The sequence below is a fragment of the Leucopleurus acutus genome (genome assembly GCF_964270905.1).
Source record: "Leucopleurus acutus genome assembly, chromosome: 8".
Classification (NCBI taxonomy): Eukaryota; Metazoa; Chordata; class Mammalia; order Artiodactyla; family Delphinidae; genus Leucopleurus; species Leucopleurus acutus.
The window spans coordinates 85,671,959-85,693,459 of record NC_139151.1 but is presented as its reverse complement, the minus strand read 5'-3'; the positions used below and the strand labels follow the sequence as shown (position 1 = coordinate 85,693,459).

The window sequence follows — 21,501 nt, the reverse complement described above, 5'->3', positions numbered from 1 at the left end:
CTGAAATGTAAAGAAAACTTTGCAGTGGAGTTACGGATGGGAGACAAGTCTACTCTGACCTCTGAGAGAAGGCCTGAGAGATTCTATTCTTGTTCTTACTTGACATGGGCGTTGCCTAGTTTTCCTACGGTGACACCAGGAGGGGCCCCACTGTCCCTGTCCGTCGGCACCTAAAGTAGGGATCGTGCTGCGTCCAGGAGAGTCATTCGGGACCTCTGTTTGGCAATGCAGTGAAGAAGTCACCGTCCTCCCCACCACCCTGAACCTCAGGATCTCTCTCCCCACTAATCCTCGATCTCTATTCTAAAACCAAATAATCATAAAGTAAAGATCATATAGAAAAAACGAAAACATCCAAAAACAAACAAACAAAAAACCAGGCCTACTTTTACAACCCTAGGTCTCCGTAGGTCTTTGGAAAGGTACAGGTATGGGGACTAGAGGATTACATTTATGGTACTTATTCTCCTACTTAGCTGATGAGGCCACACACGTGTTTCTCAAAGGTTGGTCTATAGGCCACCTGTATCATCATCACCTGAGGAGAAGTTAAATTTGAAGTTTCCTGAGGTCCCGTCCAGACCGTGAATCAGAATCTACATTTTTGAGACCCTCCCTTCACGAATCCTTAAGCGCTCTCACAGCTGAGAGCTTCTGGCCAAAGATTCATCTACTTGCCTTCCCTCGATTTCCCACAACAAGATAACAAACTCCAGCAGATATCAGCCCTAAAAGAAACATCCATAAACACCAGGAAATCTTTGTAAAGTCAGAGACAATACATTCAATCCGAAGAACTCAAGCTCCAGTTCATCTGCGGAGATTCTATCACTGTATTATTTGCAAACTTGAAATAAAGCTGTCCCTAATGTCCAGTACCACCAAATGGTTCAATGCAACAGTGCTCAACGAACTTACACGTATGAGTCTCTGAAGGCCAAACAAACAAAGCCAGCATTTGCAGAGGATTTTTGTAATGATAATTTCCATCAAGGGAATCTCATGGCTGGCTGAGTCACCCCTTATCCCAACCCCCACCCCCATCCCACCTCAGCTCTTCCAAAGTTTACTTAACCACTTTGGATTTCAGACCTCATACCGAAGAAAATTAGTATCTTAGCCTTCGGCAGAGAGAAACAATCAAGGAATGTTTGTCCCACAGGTATAAATATTTATCCCCTCCAATCAATATATATTTCTTGACTGTCTACTAGATGCTAGGCACCGTGCTGGGAGCTGGGGGCACAACAGTGAACAAAACACAGAAGCTGCCCTGCTCAATTGGACTATCCAGAGAGGACACCACTTCTGAAAACCACAGTAGCTCTTTCCAAAATCGTCTGACCTCATTCGCCATCTCCTGCTGGGGTTACCATGGAACCAGAGGAGACAGAGTCTGGCAACCTGCTCTGGCATTTGGAAATCACCAAGCTTGGAAAGAACTTCACCTCCATTTAAAAACAGGACTGATGGGCTTCCCTGGTGGCGCGGTGGTTGACAGTCCGCCTGCCGATGCAGGGAACGCGGGTTCGTGCCCCGGTCCGGGAAGATCCCACATGCCGCGGAGCGGCTGGGCCCGTGAGCCATGGCCGCTGAGCCTGCGCGTCCGGAGCCTGTGCTCCGCAATGGGAGAGGCCACAGCAGTGAGAGGCCCGCGTACCGCAAAAATAAATAAATAAATAAATAAATAATAAAAAATAAAAACAGGACTGATTCGCCTCTCTCCAACAACCCCAAGCCCTCACCTTCACAGGAAACCCTCACCAAGACCTGGCGTTGGCAGCCATGAGTTTCACACGAAGCAGCTTCAGCCAGAACCAATCTCCACTCAGGGCAGAATAAAGCGGCTGGTTGTCTGGACGGCTGAATGTCTCTCCCCGAGACAATGGCGTGTTTATGTGTCGGAGGGTTAGGGGCAGGTTAACATAAAACCCACCGTAAACAGAGCTGTTCATTCCGTTGCTGGCAGGGGCTTCTGTTATCTTCTGAATACCTCCCAGAGGGTATGAGCCCTACCTTTGCATTTGAGTTGGCAGCAGAGTTATTTTTTTGCACCTGTTGCTCTGCTCCAATAACAACGCAGTTAAGCATTGATTTGTTGGAAAATAAACAGAAAAAAGCAAAGAAAGGCATCTGCCCAAACAGCCTGAGCTGGTTTGACAGAGCGTTCATGCCAATTTGCTTTTCCTATAAAAATCAAAGAAAAACCTACGCTTTCACTTTGGATGCTACCCTCCCACTCCCTCAGAAGAAAAGGTGGTATCGAAGAGGCCAGCCAGAGCTGGCAGGGCCAAGGAGCCAGAAGACACTGTACTTTTCCATCGGCTGGCTCTGTGAGGGCGCTGAGGGGTGTCCAAGATCTGCAGAATGACATGGCCAGCCTCCAGCCAGCCCAGGTTAAGATCCGGAGTCAGATTAACAAGGGCGGAGAAGGGGCTGCTGGGGTATGATCAAAACCCACACCACACTCTTCCAAACGGTTGACTTCTGAAAGTCAGTATGGTTCAAGTAGTAGGTGTGGCCTATGGGTACCTCCCCAAGCAGAGACTCAGCCCGCTTCTCCCAAAGACTTCTTCATCCAGCCCTGGGCAGCAAGCATAGTTCGAAAACTCCAGGTCCCTGGACCATAGCTTTCCCAGTGGGGAAGGGAGGTTAGCCATACCTACCTCCAAGGCAAGATGTATGGACTCGCTCACGTCCCGCCAAGCGACTTGATGTGTCACGTCCCCAGTGGAAAGGACCTAAGATGTTCACAGTGTGATGCCTGCATTAATTCAAGCATCATCGTGCTCTCATTTCTCAACAGTTTGTCAATATCCCATGAGGAGCTCAAGCCAAAAAGGGCCACAAAGAGCTAAACAAATCACTCAGATGGAGATCACGACAATACTAATTAAGCAGTGGCATCATCACCCACCCTCTAACGCAGAGTGTCAGAAGAAGCCTCTTAATATCTCTTTTTAAGCCTTGAGCAGAAAGCCTAGGACGTGGGCCAGGCTCACTGTTCCCCGAGATGACCACTTCCCCTCAGCTTTCTCTCAGCTCTTGGGCCTTCATCATCACCAGACTACTGGCTTAATGGGGGAGTCACAGCAGTGGGGGAAGGCCTCGGAAACGCCGCTTCTCGAGGAGCGTTACGAACAAGGTGTTCCGACAGAAGAGGGATATGCCTGGCTGAGCATTCCCAAGCATTCTTGTCATGAGCAGGGCAGGGAGTGGAGCGCCTTGGAACCAAACTGGGCAGCCAGAAAAATAAAAGATTTAACAACACCCTCAGTTGACTGAAAAATAAATAAGACCAAGGACGCAAGAATGCGGGAAGGGTGGAGGGAGGTAGGAGGTGGGAACCGCGGCCAGGCAGGGGTTGGGATGGACTGGGACAATGGATTTGACCATGTTGAGATTCAAGTGTCTTCCCAGACAAAGACTAAGATGACCCAAGGAAAGGAAAGATCAAGGAAAGATCAACAGCCACCAATTTAGAATCTCACAGACTGTATAATTACAAAACAACAGACAAAATTATGACGAGGATGATAGTTTATATTTATTGAGTGTTAACGATGTGCCAGGAATTGAGCTAGGCTTTACAGGAAGTTCCTCACTCGATCCTTGCAAGAGCCTCAAATGTTGGTACTAATGTTAGCCCCACTTTACAGGTAAGGAGGCACAGGGAAGTTAAGCAACTTACCCAAAGACACAGAGCTAGTAAATGGACTGGATATATCATAATAAATGTATTGGAGTGTGGCAGGAAAGTGCAGTACAACTCTTGTAGCTTTGAAAATGGATCCTTGTATTTCCAAAGACGAGGAAGATGTCTCTTTAGGATCGCTTACTTTTATTTTTGAAGTTGAGATCCTTTAAGTACAGATCCTTTAATTTTTTCCCTAAATGTGAACAAGAGGCATACTAAGCATCCTTGTGCCCTAATATGAAAGTTCTCTCAAGGTGTCCATCAGTGTGGATGCTACAGAAGCACCAGTTCACCGCCACGCAAATCCATTTGTCAAAACTTCAGCCCGGCTTCCTGTTGAAAGGCCCAGACTGACTCAGGAGTTGGGCTTGGCTGCTTGAAGCCACCTCAGACTTATTAGCCATGATAAAAGAGCAATAATAATAACAAGGAAACAAACTGTTGAAAAATTAAGGGAAATTTATGCCTCCTTTGGAAAAGCACCTGACGACTGAGCTGTCACTCAGAGGCCCTGATGTCAGACCTGCTGTGTTGTGGACGTCACACCCACAAGGGGAGGACTATGAATGTGTCACTCTGAGAGCCTGCATTCCATCACTCAGAGAAGAACTCTAGGGAAGTCCACCTCATCTTCCAACAGGCGCATGACCCTGCAGCAGTTTGTAAAAACGTAGCCATAAAGCACAGACAGAACTTCATTAGACTCGTTCCAGTATCATCTTTGCAACTTAAGAAACAAATAATATCTGAATTTTCTCACGAATTAGAGGATCTCCTCTTTAGAAGAAGTAGGGTTTTCTCTTCGTACAGGCAATCATTAAATGACAATAGACAAGAAAGCCGTGTTCGTTTTTAGTGCCATCCTATAAGAACAATAGACTCTCAGCAACCCAAGTCTCATTTTTCCTTCCAAAACACACTTTGCTCCGCGTCTCCTATCTCACTGGCCTGTGGATTAAGCCCTCTGGAAAACAACAAATGAAAATACTCCTCAACAAGGCAAGCAACTGCCTATCAGAAATGTTTTCTAAGGAATCCAATCCCTTCCAGCCGATTATTCATCCCTCCCATTGCTTCAGTGGACACCTTTGACACTCAAACAAAATGACCCAACTCAAAACACCCAAGGTCAGCTAGATGATCACGATGAGGATGAGTAGGGCCTCTCCCAGCAGCTTCCCGGCTTGCTGGCTTCCCAGCATCAGGAGCTGTCACAAGTGTGAATAATTTCATCACATCCAGAGGGAGGCCCAGCTACATAATTTGCAGGGCTTGGTGCAAGGGAAAATTTGGAACCCCTTGTTCCAAATGTATTAAGAATTTCAAGACAGCCACAACAGAGCATCAACTAAGCACAGGTGCTTCCTAAGTGTTGGGCCCTGTGTGGCTGCATTTGCTCTGCCCACTGACACCGGCCCCGTCCCCGGGGTCAGCCCCAACTTTTGCCTTCACCTGAACCCTTGCTTTATCATCATGGAGGGCAGGGGAGTCTTTGCTGTCTAAAGCTCCTAAAGTAGTAGGAGAATTAAATGAAACACGCCATGAACATGTCTGTAACAGCAGCTGGCTCACAGCAGGCACTCAACATATGTTAGCTAACATTATTATTGTTGTTGTTATCATTATTATTTTCATTATGCCAAGGTCCCTCGACAACTCCAAAGCTACCCATAGGCAAGAATGATGGGTGGGAAGAAAATACAGCCCATTTCGACAGAGACCATCTATTAGCTACTGCTGTTCAGAAGTCATTTCATTAGCTCTGTGTGAGAGAGTGCTATAAATTAGGCATTCTTAGCCTTCTCTTTATACCATGGACCCATTTTACGCAGTCTGCTGAGGCTTATAGACCCCTTCTCAAAAAAATGCTTTTAAAATGACAAAGTAAAATAATAAGATTAGAAAGGAAGTTTATCTTGAAATACAATTATCAAAATACTTTAAAAATAAATGTGTGATATCATAATAACATATGGGCTTCTTTATTAGTACATTAAACAAGAATATCTAGTGCAGGTCCAATAACTTCCGTAATATCAAAGTAGTGATGAATAGTGATATTTTGAGACATCTGTAACAAGTATAACATGATATGAAAATATCTGTAATTTCTCTTTGTGCCAGTCAGTTACAGCTATTGCTACTGGGGAGTTTTGCTTACATTCATATTGAAATTGAATTGAAGTCACACTGAATGTTGAATTTTAGTTAGATTACTGAAAATAAACATGTAATTTTTTTCCCACATCCAAGTTCACAAACCCTCTGACTTCTCCCCATGGACACTAAGAGATCTTTGGATCCCAGGTTAGGAACCCTTGCTGTTCTACAGCAAGGACTGCTTGTTCAATTCAAATAGCCTCTTGAGACCACTTCCACATGGCCAGAAGCCTCAGCTGAACAATTTACAGGAGGCAGACCCTATAGTGCCTTGGCAAAATAAGTAGGAATTTTTTTTTTTTTCGGTACGCGGGCCTCTCACTGTTGTGGCCTCTCCCATTGCGCAGCACAGGCTCCGGACGCGCAGGCTCAGCGGCCATGGCTCACGGGCCCAGCCGCTCCGCGGCATGTGGGATCTTCCCGGACCGGGGCACGAACCCGTGTCCCCTACATCGGCAGGCGGACTCTCAACCACTGCGCCACCAGGGAAGCCCAGGAATTTTTTTAAAGCCTCTAGAATATCCAGAGTAAGTAATGCCTTAGCTGCAGTGGCCAGTAGGTATCTGGAGGCACTCAAGAATTTAAGGGTGGGCTTCCCTTGTGGCACAGTGGTTGAGAGTCTGCCTGCCGATGTAGGGGACACGGGTTCGTGCCCCGGTCCGGGAAGATCCCACATGCCGCGGAGCGGCTGGGCCCGTGAGCCATGGCCGCTGGGCCTGCGCGTCCGGAGCCTGTGCTCCGCAACGGGAGAGGCCACAACAGTGGGAGGCCCGCCTACCGCAAAAAAAAAAAAAAAAAAAAGAATTTAAGGGTTGAACAACATATATAAAGTTGCGGTTAACCATGTGAACTGCTGGGAGGGAGATCAGTTTCTCCTGGAGGCCCCTACATGCCAGGCATCAAGACGGGATAAAAACGTGCTATGTACCTACTCCAGGTCTTCCTTGGAACTGCCATGGGTGGTGGTTTGCAGCCAGTTCAACCCAAGGCTCCATTTGGAGTTCTCGGCTTCACATGGCTCATCCCATCTCCCTGCTGCCCACCTTCCCCACTGAAAATCCCATTGCAGTTCTTTCCCAAGGTCACAGTGCAGAACCAACATCGATCACTTTGAAAAACAAAATTCCAGAATTATTATCAGCCACTCCTACTCAATAGTGCCTCACTGAAAACACCCATGTTGAGCACTGACCCTCCAATTCCGTTCCACAAATTACTAATTGTTTCCTCACAAGCATTTGTCCAGGTGCTTTCAGAATCTTTGTCTAATTTAATCCTTACAACAGCCTGTGCAGATATTATTAACCCTATTTTCCAGATGAGGAATTTATATTCTTGAGCTTACATAATTCACCCAAAGTCACTCAGCTACTCAGTGGCAGAGTCGAAGGTGAACCCAGGTATCCTGACTCTAACCTCCATGTTCTTTGTACCACATTCCAGCTGCTTCCAGGCAACAAAAACTTATAGCCCCCTGCTCCTTCAGATACATAAGCAGCCAAAGTCTACTCTTCACCAACGCTCCTCAGTCCACAGCCTCTGGCCAATGGAGTTAAGACAAGTGAAAGGTAAACTAGGTGCTCTCTGTTTTTCTCAGTGGACATAATTGAGACAGAGGCTGAATTTGGGCTAAATCTAAAGTTCTTTGCAGGGGCTTCCCTGGTGGTGCAGTGGTTGAGAATCCACCTGCCAATGAAGGGGACACGGGTTCGATCCCTGGTCCGGGGAGATCCCACATGCCGCGGAGCAACTAAGCCCATGCGCCACAACTACTGAGCCTGCGAGCCACAACTACTGAGCCCGTGTGCCACAACTACTGAGCCTGTGCTCTAGAGCTCATACTCCACAACTACTGAGTGCATGTGCCACAACTACTGAAGCCAGCGCGCCTACAGCCCGTGCTCCACAACGAGAGAAGCCACCGCCATGAGAAGCCCGCGCACTGCAACAAAGAGAAACTAGGGCTTTCTCTAGTTTCTCACCGCAACTAGAGAAAGCCCGCATGCAGCAATGAAGACCCAACACAGCCAAAAATAAATAAAATAAATAAATAAATTTATTTAAAAAAATAATAAACTAAAGTCTGTTGCAAAGAAAACATCTTATCAGTAGTCACCCTGGAGACAAGGCTGAAATAATCTTCACCTTTCAGACTCCACTTACTTCATCCAATAGGCTATATCATTAGGCCTACTGAGGGAATTTTTTAAAGGTTCCCAAGAGGGAACCCCCCCCCCAAAAATATCTCTATGAGACAGTCATATGCTCCAAGCTCCACTGTCATACACAAAAGTAGAAGACCTTCTTCATATTCCAAAAAAGACTCAATAGACTTTTGGAAGAAGTCTGCATCAGGCAAAGAAAGGGCTGGCAGGCAGACTAAAATTTCTCAGATCCACAATTGGACCCATAAAGATTTAGCCCCCAAGATTGTTTATGTGGTGTCTATAATATAGAGTGAGGGGGATGTGACAGAATAGGAAATTTTGAATTCAACACAATTACAACCACATCAAAGACATTGTACATCTAGACAAGGTTCTACGAAAGTAAAAATAGTTACTTTAATAGTGGGGTTCAAGAGCTGGTCTAATAGTCCAATAATCAAAATATTATAGGAAGCATTTTGGCTCCTTTTGATTTGGGCCTTGGTTTCCATCAGAAAGCAGGTTTGGAATGCACCTCTGCTGGCCGCATTTTAAATAAATAGGCAGATACCTTTAATAACAACGAAGATGCTCCTGAGAAAGGACAGGAAGGAGGCTCTAAGGGCCGGGGTGTGGGGGAAGATTGGAAGAGAAGAGATAATGTGAATCCAATGAACCAGAACAAGGGGCTCAGCCCCATAAAACAAACCGAAGACAGAGCGTGCTTAGGTGCTAGTGAAATCCATTTTCAAAGAAGTATTTTACAAGGTATCTCTTTTAAAACAAGGCCAATTAAAACCCTGGTAGCCTCTTTAAATGGGCCATCCTGCTCGACCCTATTGCAAGCTTTGGTTGCTCCAGATTCGCGCCAAGGGCCTCTGGGAAGACCAGGCTCTCCAGGTGGGCTGCCCAGTGGCTTGGCCAGCCACGTTCCCCTTCTGATGACCCCCCCGGGTCTTCCTCTCGGAGAAGTGAGTCCATGTCCATCCAATCTACCCAATAATTCATGGACAGTCAGATGAACTGAGCAGCCTCCACGGGGTCCTGAGCATTCACTTTTCAGCCGGCTGCTTTCGTGTTTTACAGAAGACAGCATTAGAGTGCCTACCCGTGGACACCAGTGGCTCCCAGGGGTCACAAAGCAGTCAGCTGCATCCACTTCTACACTGGCACCAACTTCAGATAAATGAGGCAATTGATAAAGATGGGATGTTGTCATGGGAACAGCTCAAGCACCCCTAGTAAAGGCATCTAGTCTTTAGTACCTCCACCAGGTACATCCCTTGGCCAAAATTCTGAAGACCCCAAGGAAGCCACTTAAGGGCTCCTACTGGTCTTCTTTCCTGTCTCATCCTTAGGAAGGCATCTCCCACCCCATTCTCAGCTTTCACAGACTCGAGCTAAACCTGCCAACCTCTAGGCATAGCTAGTTTCCCTGGGTCATCAGATTCCGAGGGCCGAAGTGGACCTTATGGATGATCGGGTTCAAACTCCTTTGTCCAAATGAGGAAACAAAAGCCCAGAGAGGTGGAGTGTACTGCTCTGGGAGCACAGCTTTGCTGGGACTACAAAACCAGGTCTCCTGACTGCCAGTCGCCTGACTGTCCTGCACCCTGCCTTGCCCACACCATGCTCCAATCACTCAAAAACGCGAGTCTGGAATTCTTCAGGGAAGATTCTTAAAGAAATATCTTTTTTTCCCCCTCTGAAGTCCAATAAATTTTTTATCAAATAATTCTGAGGGATCCATGGAAATTTCTACTCCAGCACATCTCAGCTTCCCGACATCAAAACCACTCAGCTTGAACATATGTCCCATCCTAACATTAGCTGCTGTGGGAAGCCATCCTCCCCCACTGCACTCTTTGTTTCCTGCACAACTTAATAGTCTGGGCTTTAAAACCCTGTCCGATTTGAATAAACGTAATAGTCACATATGTCTAATAGGAGCACAATTGCAGCTCCTCAAAACGAATCCGATGACTTAAAATCCTATTATGAAAAATTAGATAAGAAAACATTAAATAAAGTTTATTATCTTCCCTGTCTCTTCAGTTATTCAGCAATAGATTTAAGAGAACTCCAGCACCATACGGCTGCCTCCCTGCCTCTGTCTTCAGGTGACAACCCCCAGCTCAGACAGAGCCGGTGTGGCTCACCCAGGCTGACAGCCCCGCAGGGTCAGTTACCCAGTAACAAAGCCAGGATTAGAAGCGTGGTCTCAAACACCAAGGCTACATGGAGCCCAATCCTCCCGACTGGCCCCTCCCACAACAGAAATGATTGTCACTTAAATTCTACCGGAGAGGGACCCTAACGAGAGAACTAGGCTGAAACGGCAGAAAAAGGTATCACCGAAAATCAGCTTCCGACTTTATATTTGATTCCTTAAAACCGTGGCGTTGCTTCTCAAGTGTGTTAGCAATTTCTACCACGGCGTTCTGGGTATCCACCCTACCCCATCTCCCAGAGGTCTTTGAAAATCCCATCTGTTCAAAAGGACTTAAGGAGGACTCCAACTGGAGGAAAGGGGGGAAAGACTGAATCACTTTTTAACGATTTCTATAAACCTCTATGGCTGGGTTTGATGCTCTAACACTAAACAGGGTTCCTACACTGAGTTTTCAAAAAGCGAAGAACACAGCCCAGTGCTAACTCTAATTTGGAGGCGGAGGTATAGGTGGGGATGAGGAAAAGTAAAACGTTACAAGATTCCAGAAAGCTAAATTCTACTTCCTGGAAATGAACTTTGACCCAAAGCACTCACTTTCCAGCCTAGGACCTGACATGAGTTCCTTCCAGTTGCCAATTAGCTAACTGAGTGCAGTTGAGTAAATATTTTAATCTCTCACTTTCCGTTTTGTCTCAGCCTTTGAAGTTGTCAAAAAGGCAATGAAAGAAGATCTGCATAAAGTTGGTAAATTAATGGGAGCATAAAGGTGGAATCATGAGTGTGAATGTAGGGCTTCTCAGAGGTCAAGAGAGGCCCAAGGCATTTCCATTTAGGGGAGCTCACAGTATATTTAAAAAATGGGGAAAAAAATCAAAAGGGGGTTGTTTGAATTTAACAAATAGATGCTTTTTAACACAAAAGAACAAATATAATTGAATTTGAGATCTTTCATACATATGAGGTCTGGATCAAAGGCATCACCCTACCCACAACCACCCTAAAAAGGTCTCGACTAACGCCGCCATCTTGAACAGTAACACAAGAGAACTTATAGCACGGTTGTTCCCTCAAAGTTACTTTCTTCTACAACTTCTCTGGGGCTTCCCTTGTGGCGCAGTGGTTGAGAGTCCGCCTGCCGACACAGGGGACACGGGTTCGTGCCCCGGTCTGGGAAAATCCCACATGCCGCGGAGCGGCTGGGCCCGTGAGCCATGGCCACTGAGCCTGCGCGTCCGGAGCCTGTGCTCCGCAACGGGAGGGGCCACAACAGTGAGAGGCCCGCGTACCGCAAAATAAATAAATAAATAAAATGCCTCTGTAAGATGGTTTGGAAACATGGAGGATTATCTCCATTATATTTATTATTTTTTCAAGTGTGATCACACACTTCCAAATGACCCTCATTCCATGTTCCCACTGTTTTTTAAAGTCTATCCATATAAGCCATGAGTGATGGTGTGGGAATAATGTGATCCTACCCGACTTCAGATTATAAGATGGAATTGATGGGTTATTTCATAGTCTCAGAATTCTAGGTCTCAAAAAGAGGATAAACGGAGCCTTCTGCCAACTCCCGATGCAGCTATTAAAGTCATTCTTTTCCTTTTTAAGAATGAAAGATTATTCACTGTTATAGAGCTCCATAAAGTCATTCTTAAAATCTCTTAACAGCCTTTCCTGGTAGCATCTCTTACCCCTGAAGTTCTACCCAATAACACAACTTCATCTCTCCTGTTGGAAATCAACTCTTCCCTTGACCTCAGTGGAATTAGCGCATGGCCACTCTTGATCCCCAACTCTGCTTTTATGCAGTGAAAGGCTCTATCTAAACACATCCTCGCAGCCATGCCTATAGAACCAACTCCTGAATTAGACCTTCCACTGAAAAGTTCTCAAGTCCAAACACTCACTCACTTGATCCCTGTTACTAAGGTCAGTGCAGGTAACCAGCAAGACACCTGTGAACTTAGACTCACAGAAGCTTATGCTTCATCATAACTAGACACATGCTCCCACAATCCTATGAGTATCCTAAATCTTGGCAAAGACGGATGCTGAAAATGTCAATTTCCTGACTCGGCGTTGTCATTTACCAGCAAGAAGATTAACTCCCCACTGTTTCCAGTTCTATCCACACGTAGGCCAGTTCTTCTCCATCGTGTCCAAACAAAATCAGAAGAACCCCTGTCTTAGAAGGCATTTGGGGCTGCTGACTGACATCTGGCTGTCTGGTCATAGTATCCCATCATGGAACAAACAAAAGGTTAGTTTGTCCCCACGTGAAATGACAAAACTCTTTGCCAAAATTGTTTTTGTTCTTTTGTTTTCTGGACAGAGATGTGCAGCTCTCCCCAATACCCTTCCCTACCTGGGCTGCCTGACCATTTTTTCCAATGTGGGTGCATACACACACCCTTGCCTGTTTCCAGCCATTTTCAAACACCAGAATATACTGAAGATAATCTGCCTTTCTCTACAACTAATGTAATGAGTCAGAAAAACTACCAACAGAAGACATCTCTAGAAAGTGAGAACATGTGCCCTGAGCCCCAGTAGCTATTCAGCCAACCAGTTCTTCACTGAGAAGAACCTATCCCCAGCTTTCAGAATTTCAGAATTCAATCCAGGGAAATGGCTTTGTCACAGAAAGAGAGGGAAACCAGGCGGCTTTTAAATTCACAGTGATCAAAGACAAGACTCCATGCAGGGAGTTCACAGATAACAGCCAAAGTCACCCTGCTGCCCTCCAAAATAAAATCCTAAGACAACCCAGTGAGGAAAGCACAGCTGAGGTGAGCTTCGCTTCCTGCCAGCTGCCTCCGGGAGTCTGGTTTATTTTCACCTGTCTGATTCAAGGCAGGTTTCTCTTTTCACTCAGGTGTTTGAATTCCAGATTCAAAAGAAGGTTTAAAAGTAAGGACTTACCTCATTTACCTAAAGATTCTGGGTGGGAAATCCAATAGCTGTAGGGGATGGAGGGAAGGTAGCAAGCAGCCCTCACGCCAGCTCCTACAGGGAACCAGGAGCGTTATCACGTCTGAGCTCTCATCAGAGTGAAGATCAATGCACATGACAATAATTTTAAATCATTTTGTAGGATGTTAAGCAATAAGCCACCAACCGGGAATTCCCTAAGTCACTTCCCCCTCTTCTGATTGGCTGCTGGGCCCTTTAAAAAAATAAAATAAAGGATTACAAACATTTGCTCATTTGCATTTGGCCAACTCACACGTTAGTGTTCAAACAAAACAGGTCTAACCAGGTTATGCCTGTGTCTCGAGAACAGAGACAACCTGTTAATGGATGAGGAATTGATTTGGTGGTGACTGTTCTTTCTAACTTAGAGGCTGTTTCAGGTGAAAAGCACCAGGCTTGCTCCCCAAAGATACCAGCAGGAATGGAGAATGTAAGAGCAAAGTGAGCAGAAGCTCAAATCTGGAGGAGATGATGGTACAGGGGATTCGGGGGCGCTCTTAAACCTCTGTCTCACGTACTAATTTGTATTCAGTCCACTCTGCTTTGACATCAAGATCTTTGCCCTGGCCACACAGGTACTAGGTTCTTAAGGGACTCCTGGCCAGGTAGCGGGAACATAGGTTCTATCTCCAAGCACCATGATTTACTCCTTGACAGTGACCCTTGGCAATTTCAGTGGACTTTGAAAAGCCTATCTCCCCTGGCCCCAGGTAAGAGCTTTGGAAAATTTGAAGGGAGGGTCCTGGAAGGGAGAGTCTACCCTGAGTTGTTCAGGTAGAAGATTCAGCTCTCAACAGCTCGAGGGCTGACTATCTGGTTGGTGGATTATCCAGATTCTTTACTTCCTCTTGACACTTCCATGGTCTATTTCACTATATATCGACCCTCCCTACAGGTGCTAGAGGGGGAAAGACCAGGATGCTGTAACTGGAAATAAAGCAACACACTTTGGGCAAGAAGAAGATGGAATCTGGGGCAGGATCCACAGATTCAAATGCCCATGCTATCCCCATCCCCCTGGGCCAAGGGCCTGCTTCACTGGGTCACAAATGCCCTTCCACCAGTACAGATGAGTGTCGGCTCCTGGCAAGGAAAAATACCCTCCCCTAACCATGAACTTTCTCTCTTGGATCTCCTTGGACTCTGGCCTGGCATGAGCTAAGTGTCTAGGCAGATTTCTTTAACTCACCAGGCCTCCCCTCTGTGGGAGGGGAAAGGGAATTTGAGTTTTGGCAAAGAGACAAAGATTTTGTGATCAAAACCAAGAAGTTCCTTGTGTAAAAAAGGAAAGTCTATATATGGGCAACAACTGAATAGAGCAAAAAGTAAGCAGTTATCCTATTAAGGTGGAGTGGTGAGTGGACGGTAGCCCTCCTTTCTTGCTGGTTTTCCTAGTGTGGGCACCCACCATGTTTGCTGAGGTTTGGGAAAGTGTAAAAGACTTGGGAGGGCAGGGGTGGGTTTGGGAGGGTCTTGGAACTCAGGCAAGTCTTGAAGGTTTTGAAGGTTTGGGGAGTGCAATTTAGGGAGGCTCTAAAAAGCCCCTCTACCTCCTTGGCCTTCACTAAACATTCCCACCATTCCCTATCTTCAACCTGGGTGTTTCCCAAAGGCCTTGTTAAAATGCAAATGTCCAATAAATACAGTAAATGTCATTACTGCCCATTATCACATTAGCCCCAATTAGTCTATGAGTTCCAGATCTGAGAGCAGGGCCCTGAGGGAACAGACTGGTGATGTTTTGCTTAAAAGATGAATGAGGAGCCACCTGAACTACCAACCCCACCCACTGCAGGGGGTGTGTGTGCGCGCACAGGAGTCTGTGTGTTTATGCGGGCGTGTGTGTGTGTGTGTGTGTGTGTGTGTGTGTGTGTGTGTGTGTGTGTGTGTTGGGGGAAGGGGCGTCCAGGTGTTTTGAGTGCCAGTGTAACTCCAGGAAGCAAACTTGGCCTTCTTTACAATTTTGCCTGAGATTAACCTGAAACAGGGACTTCCCTTGTGGTTCAGCAATTAAGACTCCAGGCTCCCAATGCAGGGGACCTGGGTTCAATCCCTGGTCAGGGAACTAGATCCCACATGCATGCCGTAGCTAAGAGTCCGCATGCCACAACTAAAGACCCTGCATAACACACGAAGACCCCACGTGCCACAACTAAAAGATTCCTGCACGCTGCAACATAGATCCTGCAACTAAGACCTGGTACAGCCAAATAAATAAATAAATAAATATTTTTAAAAAAAACAAACAAAAAACCTGAGACAGCAGCGGGGTAGGTGGGAGGTAGGGGGTGTGTGGTCAAGAGGTGGTAAACCTCAAAAGCAACTCCAAAAGTGGTGTGACTCTCCAGTTTGGTCCCAACCACCTTTGATTGCAGGCTTTTTCATTTCTAGGTGAAGAGTTTCAGTTACATGTCTATTTCTTCATCCACTCTTACCCTGCCCATTTTCCATCAGAGGACTGCTCCATTAAGGCACTCCTGAGAAGAGTCTTTTGAGGATGGTAGTGGTGAAAGAGGATGAAAAGACGTCACCTCATACTCACAAGCCACTTTAGTTGTGGAGTCTTTATGTATATACACAAAGTATGAAATGTCAATTTCCTGACTCTTCTAGTCCTTAGTGGGTCCTTATCAAGTATTGGTTATTTTCTCTACTTGGGACTTAGTTGAACCTCCCAGAAGAAAAACAAAAACAAAAACATCTTCCTCCCCCATCCAAAAAAAAAAAAAAAAAGGCTAGATTTTTAGGCATGTTACACCCATAGAGAAATTTCTTCAGAGTATGAGGTCTCTTACTGTATAATTAACTTCAACAAGACAGCACTTACATCAGATTAGATAGATGGATGGTTAGATAGACAGACAGATAGATGGATCAATGGATTTCACATCCATAGAGAAATTCCTTCCAAGTATGAGGTCTTTTACTCTATGGTAAAAGAGACAGCACTTACATCAAATTAGATTGATGGATAGATAGATGATAGATAGATAGACAGATAGATAGATAGATAGATACATGATGAAATGGATGGAAGTCCTGATTTATAACTGAAAATGCTAAAAGTTGGATTTGATGCTGAAGCCTTCAACTGCAAGAGCTTCAAATATATCAAGCATGTCTCTCACAGATAAGTTTAAAAGTGTAACCACAAAACCATCAAACACACCAGAGCCTTTATATAAACACATTGTTAGTTTCTTGAAAGTCATAACTTTCTCAAGGAGGAATCAGGCAAGAGTCTCGTTATCATGTCAGAGCTGCAGCCCCGTCATAGATTCTGTTTGTTCTGTGCTCCGAGGATCTCCTGTAGACTGATAAAGACAAAGGGAAGCAACAGAGTGATGAGACAAGGCTGACTGCCTGGGTTTCAAGGATGGGAGGACTTAAGAGAGGCAAAGCAGCTTGCCCTCAGGTCAAGATTAAGATAATACTGAGATAAATGGAACCAACTCTGCAAACCCAGTTACTCTGCCTAGAAACTTTCCTGATTTCAAGGCCCTATCACTGTCTCAGACCTGTGCAAAGACACAGAGGCTTTGAGTCAAGCTGCGTTGCTGGTTCACACAGAGGAAAGGGGGCAGAGCAAACCAGGCCAGGGTGTGGGCAGTGGCCTGGGGACCCTGAGTTCAGTTGAATTGTCTGCTAGGAGATCCACATTCCTACATCAAAGACAAGACAAAGAATCTCTCTGAGCCAAGTATCAAGCCCTAAGGGGTCGAGTCTTAATACCCACACAGGCTGTGGTTATAAGGTTAACGAGAGTGGTGCGCTTGCTTTGCAAAAAGAGGATGCTGGCTTACTTTACACGGCACCTTTTAACTAGAGGCCCTATATTTATTTTTGAAAGCAAGAGTGTGTTTATATCTGTTTCTGTCTATCATCCGCTCTTGATGACATGGACTTACCTCCGGGGCAGAATGTAACAACTATTTAGTGGGAGCCACACAAGAATATTACTCTAGAACTAACAGGAACAAGAAACTCTGGTGGGGGGAGGGGAGTGACATAGAGGATTATCATCAGTTACCTTGGCTAGAGTCAAATAAGGTACCACGATTAATGAATATCATCTTGCCTCACTCCCTACTCCCTTCTAAAACTACGCTTCCAAAATCTTTACATTTTGGCTTAGTTTCGATTCCCAGGGGTCTACAAATCCTCTGAGGAGAAATTTCCTGGGCTCTGAAGGTAGCACCTGAGCTCCATTTGGGAGGTCTGACAGCTGTCCTAACAGATATGCAAGGCACCTTTTGACCATGTCTTTTGCCATCACATCTGTGCCTACACGCTGAGAATATTCTCTGCCCATGGCACGTACCACACACCTGCTGAAGTGGGGACAACCTTGGTGCTGGAGTGGGAAAGGGTGGCTCACCATTTCTGGAAAAAAGTGACCCATCGCATACACGCTTGCGTGCACACACACACACAGCTACCCCTCGGGCACCTGGCTGCGCCACCGATCTTACCTAGGCACCAACAGTAAATGTTATGAACTCCCCCTTCATATTTTAATTATTCTCAAGATACCTCCATTCTTGACTTACTTAACTCACCTTCTGCTTCACCTATATCTCATTACTTTCTTTCTGGCCTTATCTCACCTCACAAACAGCTTTACACAGTGCCCTGACTTAATGCCAACTCCACTGTTGGTGTAAGCACTTTGCTTCTTGAATCAAACTGCTCTGAGAGCCTAGACAGCATTTCCATCAGGGTGTTCAGGAAAGTTTATTTCTCCATCTCAGAGCAGGGGGAAAGACGAGGCAAAAGTTGGCCACTTCCAGACCATCTTCTTGCAGCCTATATTTTCTTCTCTTTTGTGTGGGGAAGAGCTTCTTATAGGGGTTGTATTTACGTATTATTTTGGCGTTAGAACTTTTTCCACTATCATGGAACCCCCAAATATAAAACAGAATAAAGAGATGCTTCTGCAGATGGATTGGAGGTGAGGCATCTGCAGCCTCCCCTGATCAGTCGCCCTTCCCTTCCCCCACAGGCACTCAGCCTTCTCTGACCCCTGCGTCCTCGCTCTAAGCCAGTGGAGCAACTGTATTGCTTAATACAACTCAGGGGCTCCTGCCTATACCTGCCAAATTGGCACCTCCAAGGGTGGGTGACAGCAGAGACAATAATCAATTTTGCATTCATCACCATCTATCTTTATTTTGTGGGCTCCCATATTATTCCACCAATGACAAACCAGAAGCCTAGGTTCCTACTGTCCAAGAGGATATTTTAATGGGACTGATCTTGGGTGAAAGTCTCAGTGCCTCGTCTCTTTCACCCAGGGACCATGAGAGACAGCAAACTCTCAGACCCAAGTAGAAAATGTGTAAAATCACAATCTAAATGTCTAATTATTGGGGAGAACCTGTGGTGTTGCAAGATGAGGGGTGCTAAGAACTTATTCCCTCACCCTCAGAAAAAACCCTCAGCTGTCTCAGCAGCCACTGTTATTGTGGAAAGGACAGAGATTTTGGAGCCAGAAGGACCAGGACAATCTTGTCACATTTACTTACACTTTAGCTCTCAGTTTCCCCATCTGTTTATTGGGGATATAAACACTCTCAGTGAGCTGTTTGAGGATTTAAATGAGAAATGTACAAAGCCTCAGTGCCTGGCCTTTGGTGGGCTCTTGGGAAATGCTGACTCTCTTCTCCAAGTGTGGGGCTTGAATCTCAAGTGATCCCCTTAGCAACACATGAAGTTACATATGGGTGATCAGAGCACTAATTCTCCACGCTTCAAAGGACAAAGTAGGAGAAGAGGGTGGTGCTGGACAAGTTCTAGGAAAATGGAAGCGTAATAATGACTCTTCACTTTTATTCATTTGTAACAATATCCCAGTCACTAGACTAAGAATTTAACTTGCATCACCTCATTTAATCCTCACAAAACTCGATGAGAAAGGTCTTATTATTCTTCTTACCCTGCAGATGAGGAAACTGAGCCTCATAAGCCTGATAAGTAACTTGGCCAAGGCCACACAGAAAAGCGAGTTGCTGGAGCTCAGACCCAGCCAGTGTCATTCCAAAACAAGACCTCAACCACAACCCTCTTCTAAAAAGAGAAGCTTAACAGTGTGTTGAAATTTGGATTATAATATCTTATAGGGACAGGGAAAACCAAGCTCAGTTCTGGAAGGCAATTGGACACGTGGATGTTTCTTGGAAGAGTGAGATTGTAAAGGTGAAATGAAAAAAATGTGAAACAGGCAAGCAGGTCTGGACCTTCTAGGGTAGTCTTCACCCCCTGCCCTTCAATACCAAATATGTAAAAAGCCAAATGCTCAGAATAAGAATTGAGGGGAAACCCACTGGAAACTGTTGTGACTTGGTCTCGCCTGGGAAGTCATGAGTCTCTTTTGACACAAAGGTCACCCTGCCACTCACCAGGCCTAATAGCACTAGGCAGGCTAAGTCCCATAGCATCTAGATCCAGAAATGGCAGAATAGAGTGAAGAGCTGGAGTGACGATCAAGGCATTACATATGGGAATGTAAGGGAAAAAAAGGTCATGAAGAACCTAGGGGTAAGACAGGAGTAAAGACACAGACCTACTAGAGAATGGACTTGAGGATATGGGGAGGGGGAAGGGTAAGCTGTGACAAAGAGAGAGAGAGGCATGCACATATATACACTACCAAGTAAGGTAGATAGCTAGTGGGAAGCAGCCGCATAGCACTGGGAGATCAGCTCAGTGCTTTGTGACCACCTAGAGGGGTGGGATAGGGAGGGTGGGAGGGAGGGAGACGCAAGAGGGAAGAGATATGGGAACATATGTATATATATAACTGGTTCATTTTGTTGTAAAGCAGAAACTAACACACCATTGTAAAGCAATTATACTCCAATAAAGATGTTAAAAAAATTTTTTTTAAAAAGGCATTACATATGAAGGTTGAGGGCAGTAGTTGAAACTCGTTGCGGGCAGGGTCTCATCGGTTTCCCAACCCCACTCTTCATAAGCAATTGAGAGTGTCTCAAGAAAATGTAAAATACTAATCAACCAGATTCTGCTCCTAAATGCCTTCCAGATAGAAATTAGGAATTCTGGACCTGCTCATGCCTCTGGAAAGAATGCATCTAGAAACCTCCTGGAAATGATATCCGAGAGTTGACAAGCACGTCCATTGGAACTATGTAAAAAAATTCATTGCATAAATAAATTATTCATTCAGTCCATTCAAAATGTATGCACCTGCACTTTGGTGGAATGTCAAGAAAGAAGCCCTTGGAATTATTTCTGAATAATTCCTGATTTAGGGGAACTCCAGATGAAATCTCCCCGCATGTATCATGGTGTGTCTATGATTTTTCTCCCCTTTCTCTCCCCCATCCCCATTCTTAGCAACCACATGTGAGTTCAGGGTTTGGAATTAGTCAATCTGTCTTCCTGGACAAGGACAGTATACCAAATACCTATTTTGAGACCTGGTTTCTCTTATGAAAGTGCCCCAGGAAAGTTTTATGAGAATTCTGATTTAAGGTTGGAGGTTAATAGCTCTGAAATTCTGAGAACCAAAAGATACTGTGTAGGTGGGTGCACAGTCAAACTGAAATAAGGAAGTCCTCTGTAAACTGAACCCAAAATCTGCACAGTCAGTTCATCTGAAAACTTCTCTCGGGAGGACAGCCCCAAGTGAAAGGGACCAGCCACAGTCTACCCACTCCTTACAGTGGAAAACACGGAGGCCCTCGAGCTCTGTGCTGCTGGAAAGAATGGGCAATGGAGGGCAAGGGGCAGAGGCACCCGACAAGGCGAGCCTGCGGGAAGGGCACGGTCAGCTTGCCTTGGACGTTCTCCATCAACACCAAAGTCCGACGTTGAGGGACTTTTTCCATCAGCGCCAAAAGACTTCAAGGTCTGCCCAAGGTTTACCATCCTCAAATTCACCAGTTTGTGGTTCTCCAGGAATTGCCAGACCCACTAGAGCAGAAAACCTCAGGGAGTCCAACCTTAGCTCTCACAATTGTGTGTGGTTATGGTGGAGGGGGCACACCCTTGGCAGATTTCTGGGTTTTGCTAATTCATTTTCTTTTCAGCTTGGCAGGTCACTTTAACTTGGACGCTGAATGCACAGCTAGGAAAAAGAGGCTTGTTAGGAGATGGGTCAATGCTCTGTGAACTTGAGCCTTGGCTGGGGTAACATTCTTTGAACAACCAGGTAAGATGAGCCTAGGAAGACACAGCACTATGCCACCATGGACATGATCGCTGGGCATCCACACCCACCATGGGTCACCGCGCAGCCCACATCCTGACCCCCAGCGGACCACTCGTTGCTCTAACTGCAACCCCTCTCCGTTCCTCAGAGCTGTTGGCAGCAAGCACTAGACGGT

At 45.7% G+C, this 21,501-nt stretch overlaps 1 protein-coding gene across 1 annotated transcript in view; it reads right to left on the bottom strand.

Moving 5' to 3' along the window:
- EHF (ETS homologous factor) overlaps window positions 1-13,216 on the bottom strand; it is a 39,301-nt gene extending 26,085 nt beyond the window's left edge. Inside the window, exon 1 of the mRNA XM_082843863.1 lies at window positions 13,103-13,216. The gene's annotated coding sequence lies outside the window, so the exon portion shown is untranslated. The remainder of the gene's footprint in view (window positions 1-13,102) is intronic.
- Window positions 13,217-21,501: the final 8,285 nt, after the last annotated feature.